General features: G+C 41.2%; 1 long non-coding RNA gene across 1 annotated transcript; it reads left to right on the top strand.

Annotated features, from left to right (window-relative positions):
* Positions 1 to 3748: 3748 nt before the first annotated feature.
* LOC133375636 (uncharacterized) lies at positions 3749 to 14381 on the top strand. Its single transcript, XR_009760270.1, has 4 exons — positions 3749 to 4088; positions 10595 to 11233; positions 13833 to 13928; positions 14008 to 14381. It is a non-coding gene; the product is annotated as an uncharacterized LOC133375636 (long non-coding RNA).
* The last annotated feature ends 12996 nt before the right edge of the window (positions 14382 to 27377 follow it).

Raw genomic sequence — 27377 nt, 5'->3', positions numbered from 1 at the left:
GAAAGAAAGTCTGGTCTGCCGTGAGCGCAGAGCATCTGAAATAGAGTGGCGTGGAGCAGCCTCCTCGTAGTATCCTCAAAAGCTGAACAAATTGGGGGTGCATGGTGCACCCAGTTGTGGAGGGGATCATATAACCTAGCTCTGAATTTGAAGGAGTCTTTTCTCAAAGTGACTGGGCTTGGACATGAATGACATTACATAACAAAAGGCATAGGAGAGTTCCTGGAACATCCTGAGCTGAGTTAATTAAGTGTCATGCCACCCGGTGAAAGCCAAGACACAGGAGCATTTCTGCGGACACAGAGCTATTTTTAGCAAGGTGCTCTTGCCTTTGCTAAAAGGGGTGAACTTGGGAGTTCTTGGGAAATGTAAAAAAAAAGAATATTAAATTTATTAACTCAGGGTGTGCTGGCTGATTGGGATTTACTCACAATGAGGCTAAATTGTCGGTACTGCTTGCATTAACTACGGGACTGGGATTTTGGATTAATTGGGGCAGGATACAACTTCCTGCTTATGACTAGTATGTGTCTACAGCTTACACCAGTGTTGACTCACACCACAGGGGTTTTCTTTTGTGCCCACAATGAGTCTCTCATTGCTTACAGAAAAACCAAATTTCTCATAAAGACTTGGGGCATGGACCTGAACCAAACTTCTCGGTAATGGCTTCTGCACTTGACAGCTAGAAGTGGTCCATGCCCTTCTGCCATATAAAAGGTCTGAAAACACCAGGCACTGGTCCATCAGCATCTTCACCTTGATGGCTAATTTGGCACAATTCCAGGAATTTACTTCTGGTTTATGCTGTATTTCTGTAACATCCAAAGAAGAATTTTCACATCTCTCCCCTGTAGAGAGGTGCGTTAATAGCAGTGGTGTGGAACAGAAAGTTTTCTACATCAGATTGTTTTTCTGCAAAATTTTCCAGTGCTTTATTTTTCTGTGGAAAATTTTCCATTTCATAAGTTCATTAGCAACAATGAATGCATTCCAATGGCCAATATTTGGCAAGCTTGACAGTTTCAAAGTTGTAATCAGCGTTTTCCAGGTGACTATCCCTGTCTTTGTCTCTTATTTTTTTATAAATATTCCAATAATTGTTTCTGCATAATATGGCATTTAAACCATATTAATTGTCAGGTCAACATATCTGTTATGTATTGGGATAAAAAAATAATGTGGAGTACCTTTTTTTTAGCTTTCATTACTAAATACAAGTAAAATATACTTGCTAAATTAGATAACTCTCTAGGGCATCAGAAAATGTTCCTATGCAAACAGTATGTTGCAAATCACCCTTTGCAAATTAGTCTCATTTCTGATGCAAACAGTTTGTATCAGAAAATTTCCCAGTTCAAAGTTTTCCAGAAATCCTACATGACTGGCTAGTAGTTCCCTCACTAGAAGCTTGCCAATTGTATTGCCTGTCCGCTCTGTGTAGTGTCTCGTATGAAATGGCTCTTAGTAGGTCTGTCAGACATTGCTATCCAAGAGACGATTAGTCGTCACTATTGATTGGAGGCAGCAGAATTTATTAACTCTCATGCAATGCTGGCAGAGGGTCACTGAAACCTGCAAGCTGAGCTAAATATCTTTCATTTATAAAAACTGATGAAGTCTGAGAACCTAAAGCTAACATTTCCTGAAACACTGAATATTAAAAAGACAGCACAACAATTACAATGAAGGTGTCCATGGTTACATCATTGGTGAAGCAATAACCCAAAATCAATGTAAAGTATCAATTAATGAGGGTGATTCACAGGTCACTTACACTGTTGCATTCTCAGTGAAGGCAACTGGAAGACAATTAACAAGTATCAATTTACTGAGCACCACCTCCAAGCAAAGCCCCTTGAAAGAAAAGATAGCAGTTGTACGCTTTCTAATTTCAATGCATTCAAATTCATTTACAACCAATTATACTTCACATATATGTATCAAAACATGAATTAATTCAAATAAACATAACTTCTAAAACATTCTCAGTAGATTAGAATTTGCCTTTATAATTATGAAGGGGGGATCCCTTCAAGCAAATATTCAAATTTATTTGGTGCTGGCCAATAGTTCTGGGTTGGCTTACAGTTATTAAACTGTGACAGCAAACCCTCTATGAGCCATATTGGTACAGCAGGAATATACAGAGAGGTGTTTTGGGTGTGTACTGAAAAATGATGAGCCTCTCTCGGCTTGAAAAGTCACCTTGTGTTAGTAAAAAAGAGACAGGCCCTGGTATTGAGGTTCAAATCTGTCACAGCTTTTATCCATTATTTTATAATTAGGCTCAGTTAAAATGAAGAGGCTCTCTCTACTGCTGAACCAAAAAAAAAAAAATTAAAAAACCATTCTTCATCTGTTTATGAGAAAAGAGATTGCATTCAAAAATTATCAAAGGGGAGAGAAAAAGTTTGGTCAATTTTTCCTGGGTTGGGTGCAGGGTTTTTTTTTTATGCACAGGTCTTATTTCTTTTGAGGTGTCCCAGGGGTGTTTATGAGTGTCCTTTCTTCTTTCATCCTACAAATAATCTCACCTGTGGTTTGCACTCTGCAGCCTTCAACCAAAACCCAAGGGAAGACATTGAGAGGTAACTGATGAAGGGGCTTCTTCAGAATCAGGAAGTGCATGCAGGCAGGGAGGTTGCAGAGTGGAAAGCACCCCATTTGATGTAAGCTCAAAACCCCACAACCACAGAAATTCTGAAGTGCTCTGAGAAAAAGGAAGAAAATTGGAAGCCTCTTTCACAGAGGAAGAAAACTCAAGAAATTGGAGAAGAGAGTTTGGCACAACACTAGCCTTCTGTCTCTCTGCTAAACTTCCTTGAGTACTAGGCTGACTGTCCTTGCTGTAAAATATCTCTTGGGTGACATGCTATCATTTGAGACTAGTTAAGCCTTGTGCCCAGCTATGTGGCTCAGCTAAGAACGCGTCCCTTCTCCAGCCCTGCTGAATATAGTTGGTTGGTCCTCACCCTACCATGCCTGTGGCTGTTACTTGCAGGTGGATGTTTCCACCTTCATGTTTACAGGTGTATATTTAATTGCATAGAAATACTTGGTATGAAGATTTCTATGGAATGGAGGAAATAGCCCAGGGTTAACTGCATGTTGGAAATAAAAGAAAATGGTGAAAAATTCCAGTCTTGGCAAGGTTGTCAGATTTGGGGATATCAGTTGATCAACAATGATGCTGGGATAACTCTGGCCACATCTTGAAGGGCTTCTGATTTGGACGAGGATTAGAATTTAGAAAGTGGGTAACAGCTTGGATCCCACCCTTCATATATCTTACCACTCTACACCCAAAGGATAGCCTTCCAATCCAATGTCCCAGGCAGCTAATTCAAGATACCAAAGGATGTACGAGAGTAGGAAGAAATGAATCAGCCAAGCCTGATATTCCAGAAGCAGTCTCATCTGATTGAGATGAGAAGACAGGAAATTATAGGCTTCACATAGATATTACGTGATGCTGAGACATGTTATCTCAACCGACAAATATGGGAGGTGTGTATGTAAAGGCTGATATCCTTTGCCATATGATAGGACTGATGTCACATGAAAAAAATGCACTGCCATCATGCATACTAATAGAGATATCAATTCTCCGACTGCCAGCACTTACGTAGCCCAAATGGCATGGCTTATGCAAAGGAGGGAGGTATCAAGAGAGTCATAGAGACACTAAGGATGGCAGATGTATAAAAATTGTTTATTCTTTTTAAAAAGCCTGGGGAGGGAACCCCCTAAAACCACCCCAATGAAGACGGAGCATGTTAAGTGGGCATGGAGTGCTGCCTTGCTGCTCCCCTGGGCGGGGGGAGGGTTAGGAATCCTGAAGAGGGGACTCGATGCTGCAAAATTTTGTTGCAGATCTAACTTGCTTTTTCTGTTTCCAGTGTTCATAAGAACATAAGAAGAGCCTGCTGGATCAGGCCAAAGGCCCATTAATCCACCACCCTGTTCTCACAGTGGCCAACCAGTTGCCCATGGGAAATCCACAAGCTCCCCTCGCACAGTTTCCAGCAACTGGTATTTTGAACATACTGCCTCTGACTATGAAGGTACAACATGGTGAACGCTGTGTAAGTAGCCCAAACAGTAGCATTTATGCACAAGAGTGTGTGTGTGTGTGTGTGTGTGTGTGTGTGTGTGAGAGAGAGAGAGAGAGAGAGAGAGAGAGAGAGAGAGAGAGAGAGAGAGAGAGAGAGAGATCAGCAGACCCAGGGAAATTCCAGGATTTGCAGAAGTGCAAAAAATAAAAATATTTAGGTGGAATCTTGAAGGGGACAACCCTCAAAATAGCCCAGTAAGAATGGAGCACATTCAGTGACCACAAAATGCTGCCTGGCATTTGCAGTGAGTTTTTTTTTTTAAAAAAAGGGGAAATGGGAATAATGGAGTATTGTGGAAGATGACGTGGCTGTCTGGAATCCTGAACAGGAGCACTTCATGGTGCAACATTTTATTGCAGATCCCATCTGTGTTGGTCTATTTAATGTAGCTGGAATTTACTTTGATGTCTTAAACTTTGTGCCTTCTGATGAGCTGCGTTGTGTTCAGCTGATCCTGCTTTGCTTTTGGAACTTTTCTTTCTACACGAATGTTTGATAGAAACATTCAGACAGCCCTTACCATTAGATCTCTCTGTTTTGCACTCTATCACAAACAACCCCTGCAAATTATGCCTTTAATGCTGGGCTCATAGCTGAGAAAAAAGGGTTGTGTCTGCAATATTTTAATATGTTTTAAAGTCTTTTGTTTTTAAGATGTTTTAAATTGCTTTTTGTCTTTTTGTTTGCTGCCCTGGGCTCCGTCTGGGAGGAAGGGTGGGATATAAATTTAATTAAATAAATAAATAAATATTTTCAGAACATTCTGATAAAGAGTAGCAGGGCTTCTTGCAACTGGAGACACATCTATCCTACAAACTTCAACAAATCTCCTCTTCCCAGTGAACCTTGGGGACTGTAGTTTTGTGAGGGAAGCTATGGATTTCTAAGAGAATTCTTAGCACCCTCAACAAACTACAATTCCCAGCTTCCTTTGAGGGATATCCTGACAACTAAACTGATGTAAAAGTGATATAAGTGTATAATCACCCATTTTCAACAAGTCTAAGTTTTAGGGATGGGGGTCACTGCCTAGTTCCAATCTGATAGTCCATCATTCGACCCGATCCACACATTTTTTATTCCTGCTTGCTTTGGCACTTGCCGATTTGATCTGCTGGTTGTTATTTTTTTTGGTTGCGAAAAAAAATGGCATAATTTTTAACATAAATGCCTATGTAAATTATCATGGTGTTCAATGTGGTTTATTTTTTCCTATTTATCACACCTACACACTGTTACAAATGCATCAACTTAGAGGAAATTATGAAGATAATTACATAAAATTGGGGGGGATTCGGGGGGAAAAATCCATGCCAATTCAGCCACAGCCCACCGCAAGAAGTCAGTGACAGTCTGAAAAGATAGTGGACAGTCAAATTCAGTCGGAATCCAGTACTAAGTCCATCTTAGCAGATATTCTCCTCCATGCCTACTAGGTTTCAACATACCAGTAATGCTATCTGTAAAAAAGGAAATTACTGTTAAGGCTGTCATGCAGTTTTTGAGGTTTGTCAACCCCTTATTTGACCATAACTCTGAAGCTGTTTGGACGAACAAGGTAAAATTTTACCTGAGAAAGATAGGGATATTATGATTTAAAGAACTCCCCTCATAGGGTTGCCAGGTCGGAAGCATCCCAAAACCTGAGACGTCACGGGGTGGGGGGGTAATGACATCATGGGGCGGGCTCTAGTGACATAATTAAGCATGATACATTATGTATCAGCCACAGTTGCTTGGAGCATACCATTCAAACAAACAAAACTTATCTGATTGGAAATTAAGATAGAAATCTTACCTAAAAGAGGGTGTTCCCAGGTCCAGCTGAAGTGACAAGGTCATTCCTTCTCACCAGCTTAGGGAGCATGGATAGGAAATGTTTAATCTAGCCTGCTTGCTTCTGGCAAGAAGGGCTTGCGTGCCCTCAGGCCAGGCCAATCACCAGAAGACCATTGTAGGAAGAAAGGATCCTAGTGTTGTGGAGATGTTAGATGGGAGCACTCACGAGTAAAGATGGATGCCCCGGAAGGCTGCAATTCTAAACATGCTTACTAACGAACTAAGCCCCATAGAACTCAATAGGACTTACTTCTGAGTAGATATGGTTGTAGCCATGTTAAGGACAAGGAAGTTGGCAACTGCCTGTTAGCATTCTGTTGTTGCTAAGTCCTGCTTAATTCAGTGGGGCTTACTCCTAGATAAGTGGAGTTAGGCTTGCATCCTTTGGCTGCCCTCCCACTTACTTGGCAAAAAGCCCCATTCAAGTCAATGAGACTTACTTCTGACCAGACATGTATGGGATTACACACTGAGTTTTGATTGCATTGCAAATCTCACTGCGATTAATGGGACACGGTAAGTGTGTTTAGGATTGAAGCTGAGTAGTCAGATTAATTAGATGATATGCGGTTTTTACATTGTGTTACTGAACGTAATAGGAATATGCTGAAGCCAGCATGCACAGAGTCAGGCTAACTGGTGAGAGTTCCATCATCATAGTAATAATAATTTTAAAAACTCACCACAGTACTCATGACTGTGCTTCACAAGTCAAATAAATGATGTTCCAAACTTCTTTACAGACTTGATCCTTCACTGCAGAGAGAGGTTTGAGAAATGAGTAATAGTTAAGAAGATTCCCTACCCTTCCCTGGCTACCCTGTGGGCAGCTATAAACTCACTTTGACAGCCAACCCAAATCCAGTGAGTAGTAAATGACAGAGAGAAAACACCCTTGGTTTGGTCTACCTTCACAGGCAGGAGCTTGGAGAAAATAGCAATTGAAGCCACATTTCCCACTGTGTGAATTCTCTTTTACCACTATTAGGCAAGAAACAAACTGTCTTGCAACCAACAAGGTGCATCATCAATAGGTGTAAGGAGATTGAGCTGAGTGTATGGGACTACTGTTATTGCTTCTATGGATGCGAGGACAATGAAATGCAAATAAAAAAGGAAACCAAAACCAGTGATGGTTTCCTAAGTGCCATGCCATACCAACCACAACAAGATTTCTATGAGTAAGTCAGAAAACTCAGTATCCCACAACCCTGGAAGCCAGTCAGCCAGTGTAACAGAAATTGTCATGTAGCACAACCTGACCTGGAGGTAGGGATGGAAAGATCTGTCAGTTTCAGTACTCTCAGTTTCTCACTTTTCTAATGTTAAATAAAATCCTCTACATTTCTGCAGCAATCTACAGAATTTTCTTTTAAAAAATCCTCAAGAAAATTGTCCACCATATTAGTGTGAATTTCTCCAAATAATCACATTTTTGTAGGCAGTTTTGACAAAGGTACATATTTTTGCAAGCCATTTCTCATCACAGCATGCCTTTTTGCATGTTATTTTCACTCATATATTCATTTAAATGCACACTTTCCCCTAATATATGCATTTTTGTAAATATTGTGTAGTTGGCAAACTGCATCTCAAAATTCTAATAAATGTGACTTTCAAAGGATGGCTGTGTTTCGGGACTCATTCTGATTCAGAAAGTGCAAATTTGATAAATTCTGCTTGAAATGTGAACTGAATCTAAATCCTCACCCACCCCTACCTGGAGGCTACAGTTAGTGCAGAATGCTGCAGCACAACTGGTGACATGAGTGAGACTTTGCCAGCATTGGACCTTTGCATACAAAGCATGTGCCCTACCACTGACCTACAGCCCTTCCCGTTTAAAAAAGTGTATTTTAACATTGTTCTTTTCAAGTCACTAATGAATACACAGCATGCCTAGGGCAGATCCTTACTATGCATTTAATGTACATTCATCACACATTTGAAGCACATGAATCTCACCACCGAATCATGGGAACTACAGTTTGTCATGGGTGGCGGGAACTCTAACTGCGAGGGGGAAACTATACTTTCCAGGATTCTTTGGAGGAAATCATGTCTTTTAAATGTGAGTTAGATGTGCTTTAAATGTATTGTATGGATCTGCATTGCTACTTGTTTTGAGCTGCCTTGGTTTCCTCTGGAAGCTAACAAATGGGGCCCCATGACCAAAACAAAAAAATTAAAATTAAAACATGGAAGGAGTACACTATGTATGGGGAACCTTAGGACTTCCAGGTATTGTTCTGATCCTGGATCCTGGGGAGTTGCAATTCAGAACCATCCAGAAGGCCTAAAAAAAAAAAGCAAAGCCCCCCCTTTTTTTAAAAAAAGAAATAAATAAAAGAACATAAGGTTGCCAGAACTTACCAGAGCCAAAACCACAAAAATTTGAAAGGAATTTATACACATACACACCTGATTTTTCTACAATGAGCACACACAAAACTACTTTAAAAAACAACCAAGAAATACTTAAAACCCACTTATTGCTTATCCTGGGATAAAAGAGAGGAGTCCCTGGCAGAGATTAGGGACTATGTAAACCTTTGACCCACCCCTTGAATGTGTAAATGATTCAATAGCTAAAGTTAGCTCAAAGCGTGTGACTAAACTACAATCCAATACACACTTACCTGGGAGTAAGTCCCATTGAACCCAATGAGTAGATATGAATTGGATTGTAGCCTTATTCACAAGAAGTGGGGGATGATTATACTGGATGGCAGCAGTCAGGGCCGGTGCTAAAGACAACCAGGTGGGGCCCTGGCTGAGGGCCCCGTGGCACACAGGGCCCCCTGAAGGGCCCCTCATTAGGGAGCTTGCTGAGGATTGCAGGGAGGGAGCTGCCCGCTGGCTCGCTGGCTCACTCACCAGCCTGCCTGAACCGGCCTGCACCTCCCCCTGCCCACTTGCTCACCCTCCTCCCACCTGCCTGCTCACTTGCTCTCCCCCTGCCTGCTTGCTCGCCCTCCTCCCTGCCTGCTCGCCCTCACCCCTGTCCGCTCACTCTCCCTCCCACCAGCTCACTTGCTCACCCTCCCCCAGGCTGCTCACTTGCTCACCCTCCCCACACCCACTTGGTCGCCCTCCCCCTGCCCACTCACTCACCCACTGTCCTGCCTCCTGGCCCACTTGCTTGCTCGCTTGCACACCGTCCCACCCCCACCCACTTGGTAGGTGGGGCATGCATACAGGTGCCAGGACCCAGGGCAGGCTGATGCCCAAGGGCCCCGGCCCTGGCAGCAGTGAAAACAACCCTTAATCCTCTGCTGAAGCTTTCCTCTGAGTAGCTGCTTTTCATGTTTATTTATTTAAGGCCTTTATACCCCACCATTTACCCAAAAAGGCTGGGAGACTGTTACTTGCATCTGCTGCATAATGGCCAAGAGTGTTGCTGGGTTCTTGAAAGACTCTGGGCGAAAATCTGCATAAACATATAGAGTGCTTCTGGGCAAATTAAAATAGTGAGTGTACACACAATACATTTAAAGCACATTTCTCCTTCCCCGAAGAATCCTGGGAACTGTAGTTTGTTAAGAGTGCTGGAAATTTTAGCTCTGTGAGGGGTTAACTGCCCATGATTCTTTGTGGGAAGCCTTGCACTTTAAATGTATGGTGTGTAGGCAGCCTGGGGTCTCACTGGAACTGCAGTTTGCTGCCCTATGAGCAAAATAAAAACAAGCCTGCATTTTTTAAAAAGGGGGAGCAGCAGATCTGGGTCTAGCACAATTTAAAGACCCAGGACTCAATGCTTCCTGATAATGCCCCTAGCAATTACAGTTTATTATAAATAATAATTAATGCAGTGTATGGCAAGCAAAAAGACAGGGCTCTTTTCTAGTTGACCCAATACATTTTAGAGGAAAAGACTCTAAAGTTCAATCCCAAACCTAGTTACTCCAAAGTAATCCCCATGAAAGTCAGTGGGCTTTCTCCCTACTAAGCGTGTTTAGGATTGTAGTCTTCATCCTGGAGAAAGAACAAGCTTACTTGGAAGTAACTACCATGGGAGGGTTCCCAAAGGTGGCAAATGAATACTTACAGAGGTGAAAAAGAGAAAGAGGGATGGAGAGCAATTTCTTGTTTCACCAGCCCAGGTATCTCCACCCCAAGCTAGAGAGTGAGTCTGCTGCAGTTGGTGCTTGGGAGAAGAAGAAAAAGGGGAGGCAGAGGAAGAGACTGACTGGTGCTTCTTGGGACAAGGAGTCTTTTCCCAGCATCTCAGCTTGGGACTCCATCTCCCAGCGGTCTGCGGGGTGGCAGCAGCTTTATCAGCTCTATCCTCTCTCTACATAGCTGCTTGGAGCTCTTCTTAGAAGTCTGTGGCCATTCATTCATTGGCGACAGAGTAAGATTGTCTTCCAAAATAAGGTCTTTAACAGTGGGTCTGTAAGTGACTGTGGAGGCCAATCCTAGATCCACACAGCCTCCCACAGTGAGGACATAGGTTTCCAGATGGAATATGGTTGTGATGAGGATTTGTTTGATGCGCCTTCAGCTTGGGCCATTTGTCCCATTCACTCTGCATTCGTGCGTCTTCAAAGTCCATAGCACCTTTGATAATGGCCGACCTCAATCCAGCTAAATGGTGCAACACTGGAGAATGTTGATCACTTTTCTTATCTTGGCAGCCATCTCTCTGTAAAAACCAACATCAACATGGAAATTCAACATCGTCTGAGCTCTGCGAGTGCTGCATTCTCCCAAATGAAGCGTAGAGTGTTCGAGGATCGGGATATTCGCAGGGAGACCAAAATGCTTATCTACAAAGTCTTTGAAACATGGACCATCTATTAGCGCCACTCCTAACTTCTTGAAAGATTCCACCAATGCTGCCTCCGGAAAATTCTGCAAAATGGGAAGATAGATGAACTAATGTTACCATATTGGTAGAAGCAAACACCACCAGTGTTGAAACAATGATCTTTCAACATCAACTTTGCTGGACCGGCCATGTTGCTCATACGCCTGATCACCATCTTCCATAACAGCTACTCTACTCCCAACTTAAGGATGGAAAATGGAATATTGGTGAACAGCAAAAGAGGTTTAAATATGTTCTTAAAAATAATCTAAAAAAATGTAACATGAGCATCAAGAATGTGATCCATTCAGAGTGGGATCAGGCATAAAACAGAAATACATCATTTGCCATTTTCATGGTCATGATTCTATACCTTGTTGAGGGGAAACTTCCCACTGGTGTGGAAATCACATATCGAACAGATGGAAAGCTTTTTAATCTCAGTAGGCTGAAAGCAAAAAGTAAGGTAATTACAACCTGTCGTAGAACTTTAATATGTGACGATAATGTAGTCTCTGCACATTCAGACCCAAGGCATTTCCAGCAGTGGTTGTGGATGGTGGCTTATGTGTGGCTGGAAGACCAGAACACAAATGCACAGCTGGGTGGCCAGTCCAGAAAACCAGAGATCCAGGGATGGGGGGATGATTTGCCTGGGGATCTGGAGAGCACTCCAGAAAGCTAGAGGTTCCGGCCAAAAGCTGGAGGTCTGGTAACCCTACCCCGTCAACTACAGGCGGGTCCCGCTTATACAGCAGGTTCTGTTCCGGACTGCTGCTGAAAAGCGGAAACCGCCGAAAAGCAGAATCCATAGACAATAATGGTGCGCATCGTGCGAAAATGGTGCGTGATGAGAAAAACCGCCATAAAAGCGGAACAAGCGCCTTAAAGCGGGGACTTTCCACATTAGCACAATGCCATATTAGCAGAATGCTGAAAAGCAAAGCACCGTAAAGCGGGGCCCGCATGTACTTGGCATGTGGCTTTGATGGGCAGCTTAATGAATTCCCAAAGATTCCCAATGTCCCTTTGTTTGTGTATCCCTAGTTCATAAGAAACCAAAATACGGGGGGGGAAGGAAGCCAGGTGCAAAAGGAACTTAACCTTTTGGGGAAGGCTGGGGGGAGAGAGAGGTGTCAATGGGTTTACTGTATAGCCTTAATAGCCCCTGAGACCCAACTGCTATTTGGCCTCTTGGTCTTGGGAAAACACATCCTCCTACTTGAATGAATTTTCACTTGGAATGCATGCCCCCCAAAAATCCAAGGACTGTCCAAGAGCACACACACAAGAAAGCATAGAGTTCTAGATGACTTAAGTAAGCGATGCAGTGTGAACATAACATCATAAGAATAGCCATGCTAGATCAGCCCAAAGACCCATCTAGTCCTGCATCCTGTTCTCACAGTGGCCAACCAGGTGCTAAATGGCAAGCCTGCAAGGAGGCCATGTGCACCACAGCACTCTTGCCACTTGTGATTCCCAGCAACTGGTATACAGAAGCATCCTGCCTCTGATAGTAAAATGTGCTGCAAAAAAGAAGCAAACAGTATCAACCCTGAGGCTTAGTTGCCAATTTGATCTGAGGGGGAATTCTTTCCCAGCTCCAGATATAGTGACTAGGCCGTCAGGGCAGCTTATCATTTATTTTATTAAATATTCTATATGCTGCCTTTAAGAGTAAACTCTTTCAAGGTGACTTACAACAGAACACAGAAATAGAGTTTATAGAGACCTAATGTTAAATACTAAGAGAGGCCTAAACACCCACTTGCATCCCCCAAAAATAACCCTTAAAAAATCCAGACATGAAAATAGTAAAAGCAGGTAAATAATAAATCCCCACTTCAAGGGAAAGGCAGTGAAAAGAGGAAAGGTACTTCTGAAATGCCTGCAGTGGCGTGGCCTGGGAGAACTTAGTAGACAACAGTAGTAATAGTAGACCACCTCACGTCAAACCGCTACGCCACGCCCCTTTTGAGTTTGATGGGTGACGTCAGCGGAAGTCCCCCGGAAGGCCCACCCCGGAAGGCCCACCCCGCGATTTCCGTTTCCCCTGGTGACCTCACCGGATATCCTGTCCCCCAGAAGCCCCAGCCCTCGTGCCCCACCCCAGAAATGGTAGCCCTGTGACCCCCCAGGAGCACGTGGTCCTCGCTGGACCAATGGGCGTATTTTTACTCAAAATGGGGTCCCGGATTGGTCCCTATAGGGGCATGTGACCCATCTATGAGCACGTGGTCTCCAGGGGACCAATCTGAAGAGGTTTAAAACCCCAAAGGTGAAAACAGGGTACTGGAATTGCACCCCAAAGGGGTGCATTTTTGCCCCCTCTCCAGACTGCTCCCTATAGGGGCATGTGACCTCTCTACGAGCACGTGGTCTCCAGGGGACCAATCTGAAGAGGTTTAAAACCCCAAAGGTGAAAACAGGGTACCGGAATTGCACCCCAAAGGGGTGCATTTCTGCCCCCTCTCCAGACTGCTCCCTATAGGGGCATGTGACCCCTCTATGAGCACGTGGTCTCCAAGGGACCAATCTGAAGAGGTTTAAAACCCCTAGGTGAAATTAGGGTGCCGGAAATGGACCCCAAAGGGGTCCATTTCCACCCCCTCCTCTCCAGAGCAGCCCAATAGGGATAAGTAACCCCTCTACAGCTACGTCACCCAAGGGGGAGGTTTTGAATCCCCAGCCAATCAGGAGAGGGGATGGAGAGACCTGGTACAGAGGTGTATTATGCATGCCCAGACACACTCTGAGGATTGAACATGGAACCTGCCAGCACCCCTTTGAGTCCTACGGAATTAACAATGCCGCCACCCACAGAGAGGCCTAACCCTCAAAAGCGCTTTATTAGCACAAGTTCTAATGAGGATGAATGTTTTTCACCAACTAAACTGCTAAAAGAGGAAGAGAACAGCCAAATGTGGAACAGCATGTTGGAGGCCATTGTAACAGATAACACTGTAATGCCGGTAAGATTTAAGTGTAATCTCCATGCATGGAGAACTGCAAAATATAGGAGGGGGGTAAAAAAATGTGAAAACATGTCCTTACTTTTCTAGGGCTCTTCAGTAACTGAAAACTCTGCTGAAGCTAGCTCCCAGCCATGTCCAACACCCCTGTGGAAGACTGTATCATTAGAAAACATTCACATGCAGGTTTGTAGAGGTATTATATGCATGTGTATTTTAAAAACAAAGGCCTGTGTATGATTTTTTCTATTTTTTTCTTTTATAGAACTCTGCAGATCTGACAAGAAAGCATCCAGGGCATATCATCCTTAGAAGCATCCTAGGCATTCAAACCCATGAAACAGACAATATTTTACCAAGAAAATGGAAGACAGCAATGAAATGCATTGTCAGAGCAGCAGTGTATGCCATTTTGAAGCATTGTTTAATGCAAAATATGTATAATTCTTGTGAGGGATGCCTAATTCAGGCCCCATCTCAGAAAAGACATAACTGTCTGAACTGGTCAAATCCTGTCCTTTCTAGAATGTTGAGAATTATATGTGGAAAGATCTGTTTTAAAAGTGTGCTCCATGTGGTTATCTTAGCAGCATACAGTCTGAATTGTCTTGTTCTAACACAAGCAACTGTTGATGCAGTATTAACCCTTGTAACAAGGGTAGGCCATTCCCAGAAGTCTGTCAGATTTGTTGAAAAGATACTGAGAGACACTGACCAGTCATATCTAAGCCACATTTTAAATGTTATTAAGAACAGAAGTTACAAAACTTTTCTTACATCTCTCAATGAATCTTCTGAATAAAACGCTCTTTTGGAAACATAGTGTGTTTTTCTTTCTTTTTTTAAAGTAAAGATGTAAATAATCTCCTCCTGTGGAACACATGAATGATTAAATTAGGCATCCTTCAAGGTGGTGAGTTAATCATCCTCACCATTTCTGCTTTAATGCCAAAAGTAAATAAATATAATGGATGCTGACTATGAGCAGCTTCCTAGGATTTAATCCTAAATGGTCAGCTTCTCCTAGGTCTTAATTCAAACTGGGAAGATTACGGTTTAAACAGAATAAATGTACAGGATCTGTTTTTTTATATCCCTCTAGGTAAATCTCTGAAAACTAAAATATAGGGTTACCCGTGAGCTAAAGAAGCTGCCCCCTGCATGCAGCATGCTTGTAAGATGTAGGGTTTTTATACTGTATAATCTGAATGAACAGTGTTAAATTCAGGCTTACCAGAGAGCTTCAGTTATAACACCCCCACCCCCTAACAACAACAAAAAAGAGCCACTTTGCAACATACCTGTAATATTGTGGAACCAATCACAGATCAAAGATACCCTGTTTTTTTTCAGGATGCAGTTATCCCTGGTTATTTTTGAAAAAAAACATGGTTTTTGCATGGCATCCTAGAAACTAGCCAGCCATGCAGTGACCACACGGGCCAGAAAAATGGCAGTGACCACATGGGTCAGAAAAATGGCCGTGACCACATGGGCCAGGAGAAAATAAAATGGCCGCAACCACACGGTATGGTCATATGATTCTAGAGGAGATCACCTGGTATTGGAACGACCAATACAGGACGCTCTCTATAGGTAAAAAAAAAGCAGTTCTCCAGGGCGTAGTGTAAACCAATCACAAAGCCAAGGTCTGCATACATTAGGTGTGATGATATAAAAGGGCCTACACAGCTCAGGATCTATCTTTCTTTTATCTGGCATTGGTGAGTACCATATATTGTTTTTATAGCACAATTTAATAAGTTTGAGGCCATGTGGCTGTTTCTAGCCCTTTTTAAATCATTAATGCGATGCATAGTTTAAACATCTATTGTTTTTCTAGCACGTTTTAATAAGTTTGAGGCCCTTTTAAAAATTCTTTTAAAAAAACTTTCCCCCCCGCAGAGGCTGTCTCTCTGCAAACATTCTTAATCTTCTAGAAGGTAATTGTTTATTTCATTAATGTGTTGCATGGTTTAAACATCTATTGTTTTTCTAACACATTTTAATAAGTTTGAGGCCATGTGGCTGTTTCTAGCCCTTTTTAAATCATTAATGCGATGCATAGTTTAAACGTCTATTGTTTTTCTAGCATGTTTTAATAAGTTTGAGGCCATGTGGCTGTTTCTAGCCTTTTTTAAAAATCTTTTTAAAATAAACAATTTAATCTTCTAGAAGGTAACTGTTTATTTCATTAATGCGATGCATAGTTTAAACATCTATTGTTTTTCTAGCACGATTTAATAAGTTTGAAGCTGTTTCTAGCCCTTTTTAAAATTCTTTTTTCCCCACTGGGCTATTTCTCTCTGCAAACACACTCTGAGCTTCTAGAAGACACATGTTTATTTCATTATTGTGATACATAGTTTTATTTCATAAATATGTTATAGTTTAAATGATGTATAGAAAAGTCCACAGCAATTATTTGCAAGTATATACAGTTTCCTAGCACAATTTAAAAAGTTTGAGGCTGTTAGCGCTCTGCTGCAATAACAGGGTTTAAATTTACTTTTCTTTTTAAATATAGTATAGAAAAAAGCCCCCAGCATCATAAGAGAATGTCTGCAAGAAAGCTCTTTTTATTTTCTCGACAAGTTTGCAACATATAGTTTATTTCTGGTCCCACGTGAAGAATTTCCCCCTTTCCCCCCACAGATTCTGTTCTTCAGGGTGGGAAAGCATCAAAGACAATGCAGCAAAATTCATCCAATCTGTTTGAAGGTAATTTATGCTTGTTATTGGGTTTGTACATTTATTTCTCAGATAGAAATTATACAGGATATATTAAACAGGGAATATTAACCAAAACGGCGGATAGTAATTCTTGAATAAGTCCATGATTCTGATCTTCATATTGTGGAAAGGTCTCTCAAAATGCTTAACAAAACCGTATTCCTGCAATAAAGATAGAGAGTATTTATTGTTATGGCTGAAGGCAGCTAATTTCTCAAACTTAAGAACAATATATTTTTGTTATACTCACCCATCCTCCATTTTCCAAGATCCATTCTGATTTTGTACTTGTGATGTATGCTGTGATATAATGTATAAGCTGATCCTCATTGCTTTGTGTCAGAGGAACTCCACACATCTGTAATTTTTTAGCGATAATACCTCCAAATAGAATGGTTGTTAAAAGATGACCCCAATTTGATTTTCCATCAGCAAATACAAAATCAACCACTCTGCCAAAAGTATTGCATGCTGCCTCTGTAGATTTAATTTCTAGAGAGTTCAAAAACGGGGCTATTTTTTCTTCAATCTCATCTTGAATTGGGCGGGCAATATTTTCAAAAACTAGGACCGGTTTGAAATGATGTATCTTAGGTACTGTTCTCCCACAAACAAAATTTAAGGAGCTTTGAACCATGATGAATGTATGATTCTCCATCTTTTCTGAATGTGCTGCTAAACCCCAGTCATGCTATGTATTGGTTCCAAGGGGGCAGGTCTCAACATGTATTCCTTATCTTCAGAAACTCCAGGGCCAAGCTTTCGCTATGGTTCTAAACTGAAGAGAAAGATAAGCACCACCCCTGCCAGGATCTCAAATAATGGTATGATAAAGGACTATGAAAAGAACCAATTTCTAATTTCTGTAAAATTCTCAAGCGTCTAACGCTGATATGTTTTCTGGCTGTAGGTAACAGGGTTCAGGAAATTGAGGTGGCAGGACCGTCCCTTAAAAAAACAAAGAAAACGCACCACATAGAAGGACCGCAGACCTCAGATGGTATAGGTAAATAAGTTATTTCAAGTTGTAGTGGTCATTTAAGGTCAATAAGGAAACCATCAAAAGAGCTAATATGTTTGTTATTCCTCACAGTGTACAACAAACCATCACCAACAGCTGAAGTTACAGACATAGAGATCCAGGCTGTTCCTGATCCAGAACCTATACAGAGAAGGTGTGACAGCCCTCTACAAGCATCACAAGGATCCTTAAAGTTATGGATTCCCACACAGGGGCCTGAGGAGCAAGATCTACATAATTGCGTTGAGCAGTATAGATTGGTATCAAATACATATGAAGCTATTGAGAACGTGGTTTAAAAAGCTAGGAATATGTTTAAAAAAGCTAGCATGATGATGATGAATGCCAAACAGTATCAAACATCTGCAAATCAGTTTTGTAGAGGGGGCTGTATTGATTCACCAGCCATGACATCACTTCTTAAAGAGATTAAAAAACAACAACAGTATCACTGCAGTGCTAATAGTATTGCTAAGCATGTACAAAGGGGTGGCGGTAAACCCAAAAAAAGGTTCGGGAAAAGCAAACCAACCCAGTCCCAGCTGTACTGGAGAAGGAGGATTAAAAAAATACGGTGCATGGCTAAAAAAACACTCTCCGCCTCTAAAAGCCATAAGCGGTCAGGTAAAAAGGCTGTAAAAATACTCCTTCTCTAGGCATAGCAGTTCTAAAACATTTCCAAACACCACAGGATGCAGGATCTTCAGGTTCACACATGTCTACACAAGCTCAGGATGTCTTGCACCACCCCCAGATAGTGAAGGTGAATGTGCACCCAGTGATCATGAGGGGCTGGTATATGTAGAACGTGTTGCAACATACCGAAGACATTTTGAAGGCTTCCAAGCATTGCGCGTTACTGAGGTATTCCGTTTTATTAATCTAGACCATATCAGATCATATGCCCACGCTGTATCAGGATTATACAATGCCATCCAGATGGTTCTACAGGATATTAATAGTAGAATCGCTCCTGAGGATTTTGTTCAAATAAGGTTAGAGGGTGGGGGTCTATCAGATCCACTATTTTCAGTCAGAAGGAATAGGGATGACTTGAATGCTGAGGACTTTCTAGTGCACATGAGCAACCTCTTGCAGAGCAATGCACAAATACTTGCAGATGTCTCTCTGTGTTTGGTTGTTACAATTGTGAGGCCTCCAAATGGTGGAGGCCATAGGGCAATAGGTTCTATACCCAACAGTGCAATCATCAGTAAAAAAAGACAATATCTGGTAGATTTAAACTCCATGGGTAACAATCTCTGTTTTGCTGGAGGGCTCTTAGCTGTTATGGCTGAGAAGTCCCGTACAGATTTCGAATTGTTGACAGCAGCAGGGGAGTTGCATAAGGAACTAGGCTGGAGTGATCAAAAGAAAGTTGCCCTTAATGATGTTTCCTTTTTTGAAGACCTTTTAAAGGTCAACATCCAAGTAGGCCACTTCAGTAAAAAAAAGGGATGGAATCTGTATCACACAATAGGACCGAAATACCCCAAAACCTATACTATGCTTCTCCATGATGAACATTATTATGGAGTACACAATGTAAAAGCTGTTTTTGGATCTAAAAACTACTGTGAGTATTGCAATACGTTATACACACACATGCATAACTGTATGTATCGCTGCAGGCTGTGTCTTAGTACAGAATGTGCTAGTAATGTGGGTACACTGCAGAGATGCAATAATTGTAAGATGGTATGCAGATCTGTATCCTGCTTATTTAGACACAGACAATTGGCCTCTAAGAAAAGTGTAAAATGTGAGCACAGAATCTACTGTGTAAAGTGTTCCTCTCTCCAGAATCCAGGGCATGATGACCAAAAATGTAAAGGAAGACAATGTAGTGTTTGCTGGGGGTTTATCACATTGGACAAGAATCATCAGTGTTACATGGCACCTATTAAGCAACCTAAAGTGTCTGTAAAATACGTGTTTTATGATTTTGAATGTCATCAGTCAACAGGCGTTCACATTCCAAATTATTGTTTTGCACAAGCATTTGCAGGGGAAACTGTGGAATGTTTTAAGGGTAGGCGCAAGGATTGCAAAAAGAAAAGGGGGAACAAACAGAGGAAGAAGCCAAGCCAGAAAAAGAATGAGTGGCCCCCTGCAGGCAAATCTTGGGAGTTTAAGGGTGAGTCATGCCTTGCTGAGTTTATAAACACCTTCACTAAGGATAGCCAATTCAGCAACAGCACATTTATAGCTCACAACTCTAAAGGTTATGACTGTTATTTTATAATTAGTCAACTGATCAAGGAAAAAATGGATGTAGATATTGTTGCTCAAGGGGGGAAACTGCTCTGTGTGACAGTAAACAGGCTAGGTATCAAATTCATTGATTCCCTTAGTCATTTACCCATGGCCCTCTCTAAATTTCCATCTGCTTTGGGTTTTGAGGGTTGTAAGGGCTATTTTCCCCATTATTTTAATACTCCAGAGAACTGGAATTATGTGGGACCGATGCCCAGAGTTGAGGACTATGGTGTACATCAGATGATGCCCGAGGAAAGGGAGAAATTTTTAATTTGGTATGAGAAGAACAAATCAAACATTTTTGACATGCAGAAAGAGTTGGCGTTTTATTGCAAGCAAGATGTAGCAATTTTGGTACAAGGCTGTACCAAGTACAGACATGAAATCATAGAAATGACCAAGGCTCAGAAAGCAGCAAAGTCTGGCACTGAATGGCGCGCTATAGATCCATTCCAATACCTCACACTGGCTAGTGTGAGTTTAGCAATGTTCCGGTTTAAATTTCTGAAGGAGGCCACCATAGCCCTACCCCAACCAGACAACTATCACAGACAGTGTAAGAGATTCTCTACCTCTTCAGTACAATGGTTATCATACTTAGAACATAAAGAAAATATTCAGATTCAGCATGCCCTAAAGGGTGGTGAATTCAAAGCTGGTGATTATTTTCTTGATGGCTATGCAGTCATAGACAATAAGAAAATGGCTTTTGAATTTAATGGGTGTTTTTGGCACGGCTGTGTCCTATGTTATCCTCCTGAAAATAGGAATCCTTTGATGGGTAAATCTTACGAGTCTCTTTACAACTCTACAGAGAAAAAAACTGCTGAACTTAGAGGGTTGGGGTATGAGGTCAGGAGCATATGGGAGCATGAATGGAAACAAATGTTGAAATCAGATGAGGAGCTTAAAAACTTTCTGACTTCAGCAGGGTTTCCTGAGCCTCTAGAACCTAGAGATGCTCTCTATGGTGGACGCACTAATGCTATCAGTCTTTATTATAAACCAAATGCTGAAGAACATTTAGAATTTTTGATGTCTGCAGCTTGTATCCATTCGTTCTTAAAAATAGAGAATATCCCTTAGCACATCCAGAGGTAATATATGAGAATTTTCAACCCATCTCTAATTATTTTGGGATTGCAAAGGTAAAGGTGTACCCACACAGGGGTCTTTTCTTCCCTGTACTACCTGTTAAGATGAATGGAAAACTCATGTTTCCCCTCTGTGCAACATGTGCAAAAGCACACATGGAATCCTGCAACCATTCCGATGAGGAACGGGCTCTGATAGGAACGTGGTGTACAGTGGAGCTGGACGTTGCTATAGAGAAGGGATACAGGGTGGCAGAAATCTATGAAGTGTGGCATTTTGAAAGGACATCCACGCAGCTGTTTTCAGAATATATAGACACGCACCTGCGTCAGAAACAGGAGGCATCAGGGTACCCTGAATGGTGTGTCAGTGGAGATGATAAACAGAAATATGTAGAGGACTTTCTCAAAAAAGAGGGGGTGTTCTTGCGCCATGAACTGATCTCTGAAAACAAAGCAAAGCGTAATATTGCCAAACTGTTTTTAAATTCTTTGTGGGGGAAATTTGCTCAGAAACCCAATCTGGCTAACACCCAGGTGTTGAGAGATCCTGATGACTTGTTTAACATTCTGTTTTCTGATGCTTTTGAGGTTTCGATGTGTGAATTTATTGATGATGATGCTGACTGTGTGACTTGGAAACATTCAAAAGATCGTATGACAGTCTCAGGTGGGAAGAATGTGTTCATAGCATGTTTTACAACTGTCTATGCTCGCCTAGAGCTCTACAGCCTGCTTGACAAGTTGCAGGAGCGTTGTTTGTATCATGACACAGACTCTGTTATATTTGTGAGTCAGAAGGGACAATGGGTTCCACCTCTAGGTGATTTTTTAGGGGAACTCACAAGTGAAATCCCTGCAGGTCAATATATCACAGAGTATGTCTCAGCAGGTCCTAAAACGTATGGTTACAAATTGTCAGGAGGGACTGCATGCCTGAAGGTCAAAGGAATAACCTTAATGGCTGATAACTGTACAAAAATTAATTTCGATAGTCTGAAGGACTTAGTTTTTGCCCACGTCTCAGACAGTAAAGAGCTGCCGCAGCGTGAGATAGTAGTGCAGCAACAGGGTATTGTTCGAAACAAAAGGTCCTGGACTCTTGAAACTAAAACTCTCAAGAAAACCCAGAAGGTTGTCTATGACAAGAGAGTGATTACCAGAGGGTTTAAAACCATTCCTTACGGGTTTTAAAATGGATACACGGTGGCACCACCCCTTCTCGGCCATTCTAGCAGGTCCTAGTAACTGCGGTAAAAGTTTTTTTATAAAAAACATGATGGACAATGCTCACAGCATACTTGCAGCTATGCCTGATAATGTTGTATGGTTTTACAATGTCTGGCAACCGTTGTATCAGGAATTACTATGTAAATACCCTTTTATTAATTTTGTGAAGGGCTTGTCTGAGAAATTTGATGATGACAATTTGCTGCCTCCTAATAAAACAAATTATGTTATTATTGATGATCTGATGAATTGTGCGTCACAGGATCAAGAAGTGGGAAAAGCTTTTACACAGTACGTACATCATAGAAATCTGAGTATTTTTTTCATTACGCAGAATATTTTCTGCAAGGGAAAAAGCAACCGCACCATCAGCCTAAACACTAAATATATGGTGTTGTTTAAGAATCCCAGAGATAAATTACAGATTGCAACTTTAGCATGGCAGATGTACCCTAGAAATGCACAGTTCTTCATGGAAGCTTTTGCAGATGCAACACAAAAACCTTATGGTTACCTGGTTGTTGATTTAAATGCCTCCACACCAGAATCTTACAGATTAAGATCAGGGCTTTTCCCTCCAGACTGGCCTGTTGTATACACTATGAAAAAGGCCACTCGTGGTTACAAAAGGCGGTAGCTTAACCGCTCTGTGTTCTTTGAGTCTCGTTAGCCAGTTGGTCAACATGTCCAGCCGCGTAAAAAGAAACCTCCCTCTCTTAAATCTTCTTATTAAGGCTCCTCCACATCAGAGGAAAGCCATTTTATGTGCAGCATCAGATGATCTCATTGCTGCAATCTCAGAGATAGCCCTCAATACTTTAAAAGGCAATATTCCTGGCTGACTTCTGGGAAGGGTGACTTCGCTTGTGCCTGCTTTTGAGACGGGCTCCCGCCTCAAAAGAAGCTTATTCAGATATAAATCAGTCAGAACATTATTTTTGACTGATGAAATTTCTCCCGGGCAGGGAGAAACGTAGAGATCAACCTCAAAAGCCTGTTTTTGTTGGGAGGACTGGATTTCATTAATTTATGAGAAAAGGTCCAGCCAGCAATGCCGGATGGACTTCCGAACAAGCTCTATCTGATTAATGCGATACGTTTATCTTTTCTTCAAAGAGAAAATGGACTAACAGGCAAGCACCCTTCTTTCTATTATTTTTTTTACTTGGTTTAAATTGTTGCAGCAAAAAGAGATTTGTCAAATGAATCAGCTTTAAAGAACTTCTGGGGGAGCTATAACTCTTCTCTGTTATTCACGAAATTAACAGCTTATCTCTGTTTCTATTGCAAAAAGCTGTCCTGGAAGTGCATTCTAAAGATATAAACAGAAGAGGGATTTCTATTCCGAGGAACATTATATTGTCTGGGACTATTCTCTTTTTGGTCTATTTTATTTTGACGAATCTGCTTCTTCACGACGCCACTAACTGTTTTGATGCTGGGAACTAAATTTGTTTTGTATTCTTGAACATAGAGAGATAAGGCAGGTTGCTCTGTTTATACTGTGATGTCATCAAGCCTGGAATATTAACCCAATTGTTGCTGAAATAAGAAGTGGTTCTTCTTTATTTTTGTTTTGTTTTGTTTTCGTGGTTTTAAAAATGGCAATCAAGAAAGTGGCTGAGAATCTGGAAGTAACTATGTTTCAGAAAATAATGGATGAGATTGAGATAACGAAACAAACCCTGCAACAGGGCAGTAAGGAGCTGAAAATTGAACTGAGCAAAATGACGCAGGACCTTAAAGAAATAGGGGATCCTGTGAGAGAGGAGAATGAGATCAGAGATGAGAAAAGAAAAAATAAAGGGAAGATACAAGCCCTGGAGATTGGAACAAATGTGGAATTGGAAAAAGATCTGGAGTTTATGGATATTAGAAATAAAATCTACTGTTTGGAATTTAACGTTATCTCTGAAGAAATTAATGAAGATATTAGAGATAAAGTTATCAATGGCTTGGATAATCTTCTGGACTGGAATGACGTGATGGAGCTTGATATAGAGAAAATCTATGGAATTAACTGCAGCCATGTGACAATGGAAAAACTCTCAAGAGATGAGCCAGTGCATTTTGTAAAAAAGAAGAACACAGATATGACTTTACAACAATATTTCAGCAACTTATTCAGAATGGATGGCAAGAAAATATTTGGGATAGAGGAAATTCCCATCAGACTCTTATTATATGACTATGGCTATGACAGCAAGATTATTATGGAATACTGATAATGGAAGATTGGACACTGAAATTACTGGACTTAACAGGACTATTGAAGATGGAAGATGGAATTAATAGGAATAATGGAATAATGGCTATTGAAATTATTGGACCTAACAGATTTTGATGAGATGGATTAATCGATATGTTTATTTGGACTATGGTTATGACAATAAGATTATTATTATTATTAATGAGATGGATTAATCGACATGTTTATTTGGAGAAAAATTGATAGATATATTTCTTAAAGAATTGAAACCTCTCTTTGACTTTTTGTGGAAAGAATAAAGTAATGTTTATGAGATTTGATGATTAATTAAGATAACTACTGGAGGAAAGTGATTTTATAATATAATTTAAGAGACAGGATTGTTATATATTGTAGACCTATAACTGATTTGATCTGCGACAAATGGGAAGTCAACATTTTATTTTTTTGTTTAATCATTTTTGTTTTGTTTTGTTTTTTGTCTTTGAATGTTTTATGATTTTGTTTTGTATGTTTTATGAAAATTTGAATAAAAATTATTGTAAAAAAATAAAATAAAAGGCAATATTCCTCTGTCTCCCCGCCAGGTGCGTATATTAAGAAAAAAACACAGTCTTATCAAAAGCCTCAGCAACAAAAGGGTCTCCATAAAAAGGAAGAAACAAATAGTCAAACAGTCTGGGGGTTTTCTCGCACCGCTACTAAGTTTTGCCATCCCTCTAACAACAGGACTGTTAACTAAACAGTGATGGAGCATGCTGAAAAGATGTACCTGGTTCCCAGCCATCAATTAGAACAATTGAAAGGAACCCCTCCTAAGGAGGAAGACATCAGAAAAGCCACTATCTATTCACTCGATACTGAAATGAAGGAAATTCTTCACAGGGTGGATTTATCTCAGGATGAAAAAGCCTGTAAATTCTGATGCAATCATTCAAGAAATACTGGACAGTCTGCCTGCTAGATGTAAGAATCATGCTAGGTTGTTGTTAAACAAAATGCTACAGAACAAGAGTGTTTCCACGTGGAACGACAACGGCGTCTTTGTGTATAAGGGCAACGCTATAGATGGATCCAATATATTGGACCTGATTAAAGGAATCACGCAGTCCCGCGCCCTCTCTGTAAAGCACCGACCCATAGGATGGGATGTTTTTATGACAGCCCTAGCTGAACTAAACATTCCTACGTTTGTTGTGGGCAATGTTGCCAACAGGGAATCTTTAGACATGTTAAAGAACCCCTCTATCTCTTCTAAAAAACATGTTGCTGCATGGCTTGACCTATAGTATCTCTGCTGAATGTTTTATAAAGAAATAAAACTTTCAAATGTGTGCTTAACCTTATATGCTGACTGTGTCTGATTGTTTTACAGGTATAAAAACCACCACAACAGTATAAATTATTTAAACCCTCAGGGGTGCTTTATTGGGAAACACGGCTATGAAAATCATTGCAGGATATACAGCTCTGGAATGGTTGAAACACAGATGAGGAAGGTCTGGGCATATTTCTCTTGTTTACAATCTGTTCCACCATCTGATCATTTCTCTCTAAATCATAAGAATACAGTTCTTGAACCTGTTTAAATGTTAAACCCTTACAACGCTGTTGTAGAAAAAATACACAGTGGTAGCCACAGGCGACAGAATCTGGGGCTTGTAATTGTCGGGGTTGAAAAGCAATCCTAGAGGTATTTTTCCTTAGAAATTTTATAATGGTCTTGGGAATCAGTGGGTGGTCTGGAGGATGTCCATAGGAATCAAAAAATTCACCACTGTTATCTTCTGTCAGGTAGATGGCCAGCCAATGTTCTCCAGGCATGTTGTTTGGGTGGGTATTGACTACTAGCCCCACAGGTCTTTGTAGTAATCTCTCTTTGGGGAGTCTGTCACAGGGAAACACACCGTAGAAAGGTTTTCGCGTGTAGGGGTTTGAAGAGAGGATGCGTGTTAACTGCACGCTGTCCATGTTTACATATAGTCATACAATACATTTCTTCTGTGATTTATCTCTATCACGCTGTCAAAAACTCCATACGCTATCATGTTGACTGTAGCTGGGAGAGCCCTAGCAAATCGAACTTCTGCTCTCAGATTCCCTGTTTTGATCAAAGAATAGTGATCCCCGCATTCTTGGTCTGGAGACAGGTCGAAAGCAAAAAGAGTGTAGCTTCTTGCAAACTCCTGGCGGTTAATTAAAAGAGCCCTATCTTTCATATGTTTGCCAGCTGTTTGCACCAGGCTCATGTATTCTCGAACACAGTTCCCGGTTTCAAATTCTGGCTGATAAGGCTTTGTGGGAATTTGGAAACCATCAACGTACAGAGATACAAAACTGATGTCATAATGCTTAAAGTTAAAAGGGTTTTTATTGTATATTCCACTGAAGGAATAATTATCCACCAACCCTATAACTACTTGCTTGGGTAGCTGGCCCAAAAACAGATTCTCCTGATTGCTGACACGGCTTCCTCCTGGGATGCTAAACACTTTCATGCTGACACGATCCACTGGGTATTTGGCATTGGATGTCAACAATGCCTCTGCATGTCCTAACCGGACACCTGGTGCCACTCTCACCTTCTTTACAAAAAGTGAAGCTGATAAAATTTGCAATTTGTGGCGGCTGTTTGCATCATTTGTCATCAGGCAGAAAGCGTCTTTGTTGCGTGTCAGTTTAATTTTCACATCCACACCGTTTAAAAGCAATTTTTCTTGAAAAAACAGATCAGCATGGAGATGTCCTAGGAGGTCTATTTTCTGGCTTTCAGCTGTCAGTGCAGCCCTTCTAACAAATCCTAAATTATCCCCATCCAGGGTTGCTGTTTCGTGTTCTCCAGGTGTGTCTTTGTAAAATAACCCTGCAGAGAATTGTGTGGCTAGCGTATCATCACTGTAGTTCAGCACAGCTTCTATGAAGGCTCTATAAGGGTAGCAGTTATTGCTCTGACTGATGAGACGGTCTCCCAGGGTCACATCCAGTTGACTAAAGATGGAGGCCAGTGGATAATTCACTAAACCCACATTAGCATCTCTGGCCAGGTTTGTTCCATCATGGTTCACAATTTTGCAGCACACATATAGCAT

Source organism: Rhineura floridana, chromosome 1 (genome assembly GCF_030035675.1).
Source record: "Rhineura floridana isolate rRhiFlo1 chromosome 1, rRhiFlo1.hap2, whole genome shotgun sequence".
Taxonomy (NCBI): Eukaryota; Metazoa; Chordata; class Lepidosauria; order Squamata; family Rhineuridae; genus Rhineura; species Rhineura floridana.
The sequence above is the reverse complement of the archived record's forward strand: the minus strand, read 5'-3'. Positions and strand labels throughout refer to the sequence as shown.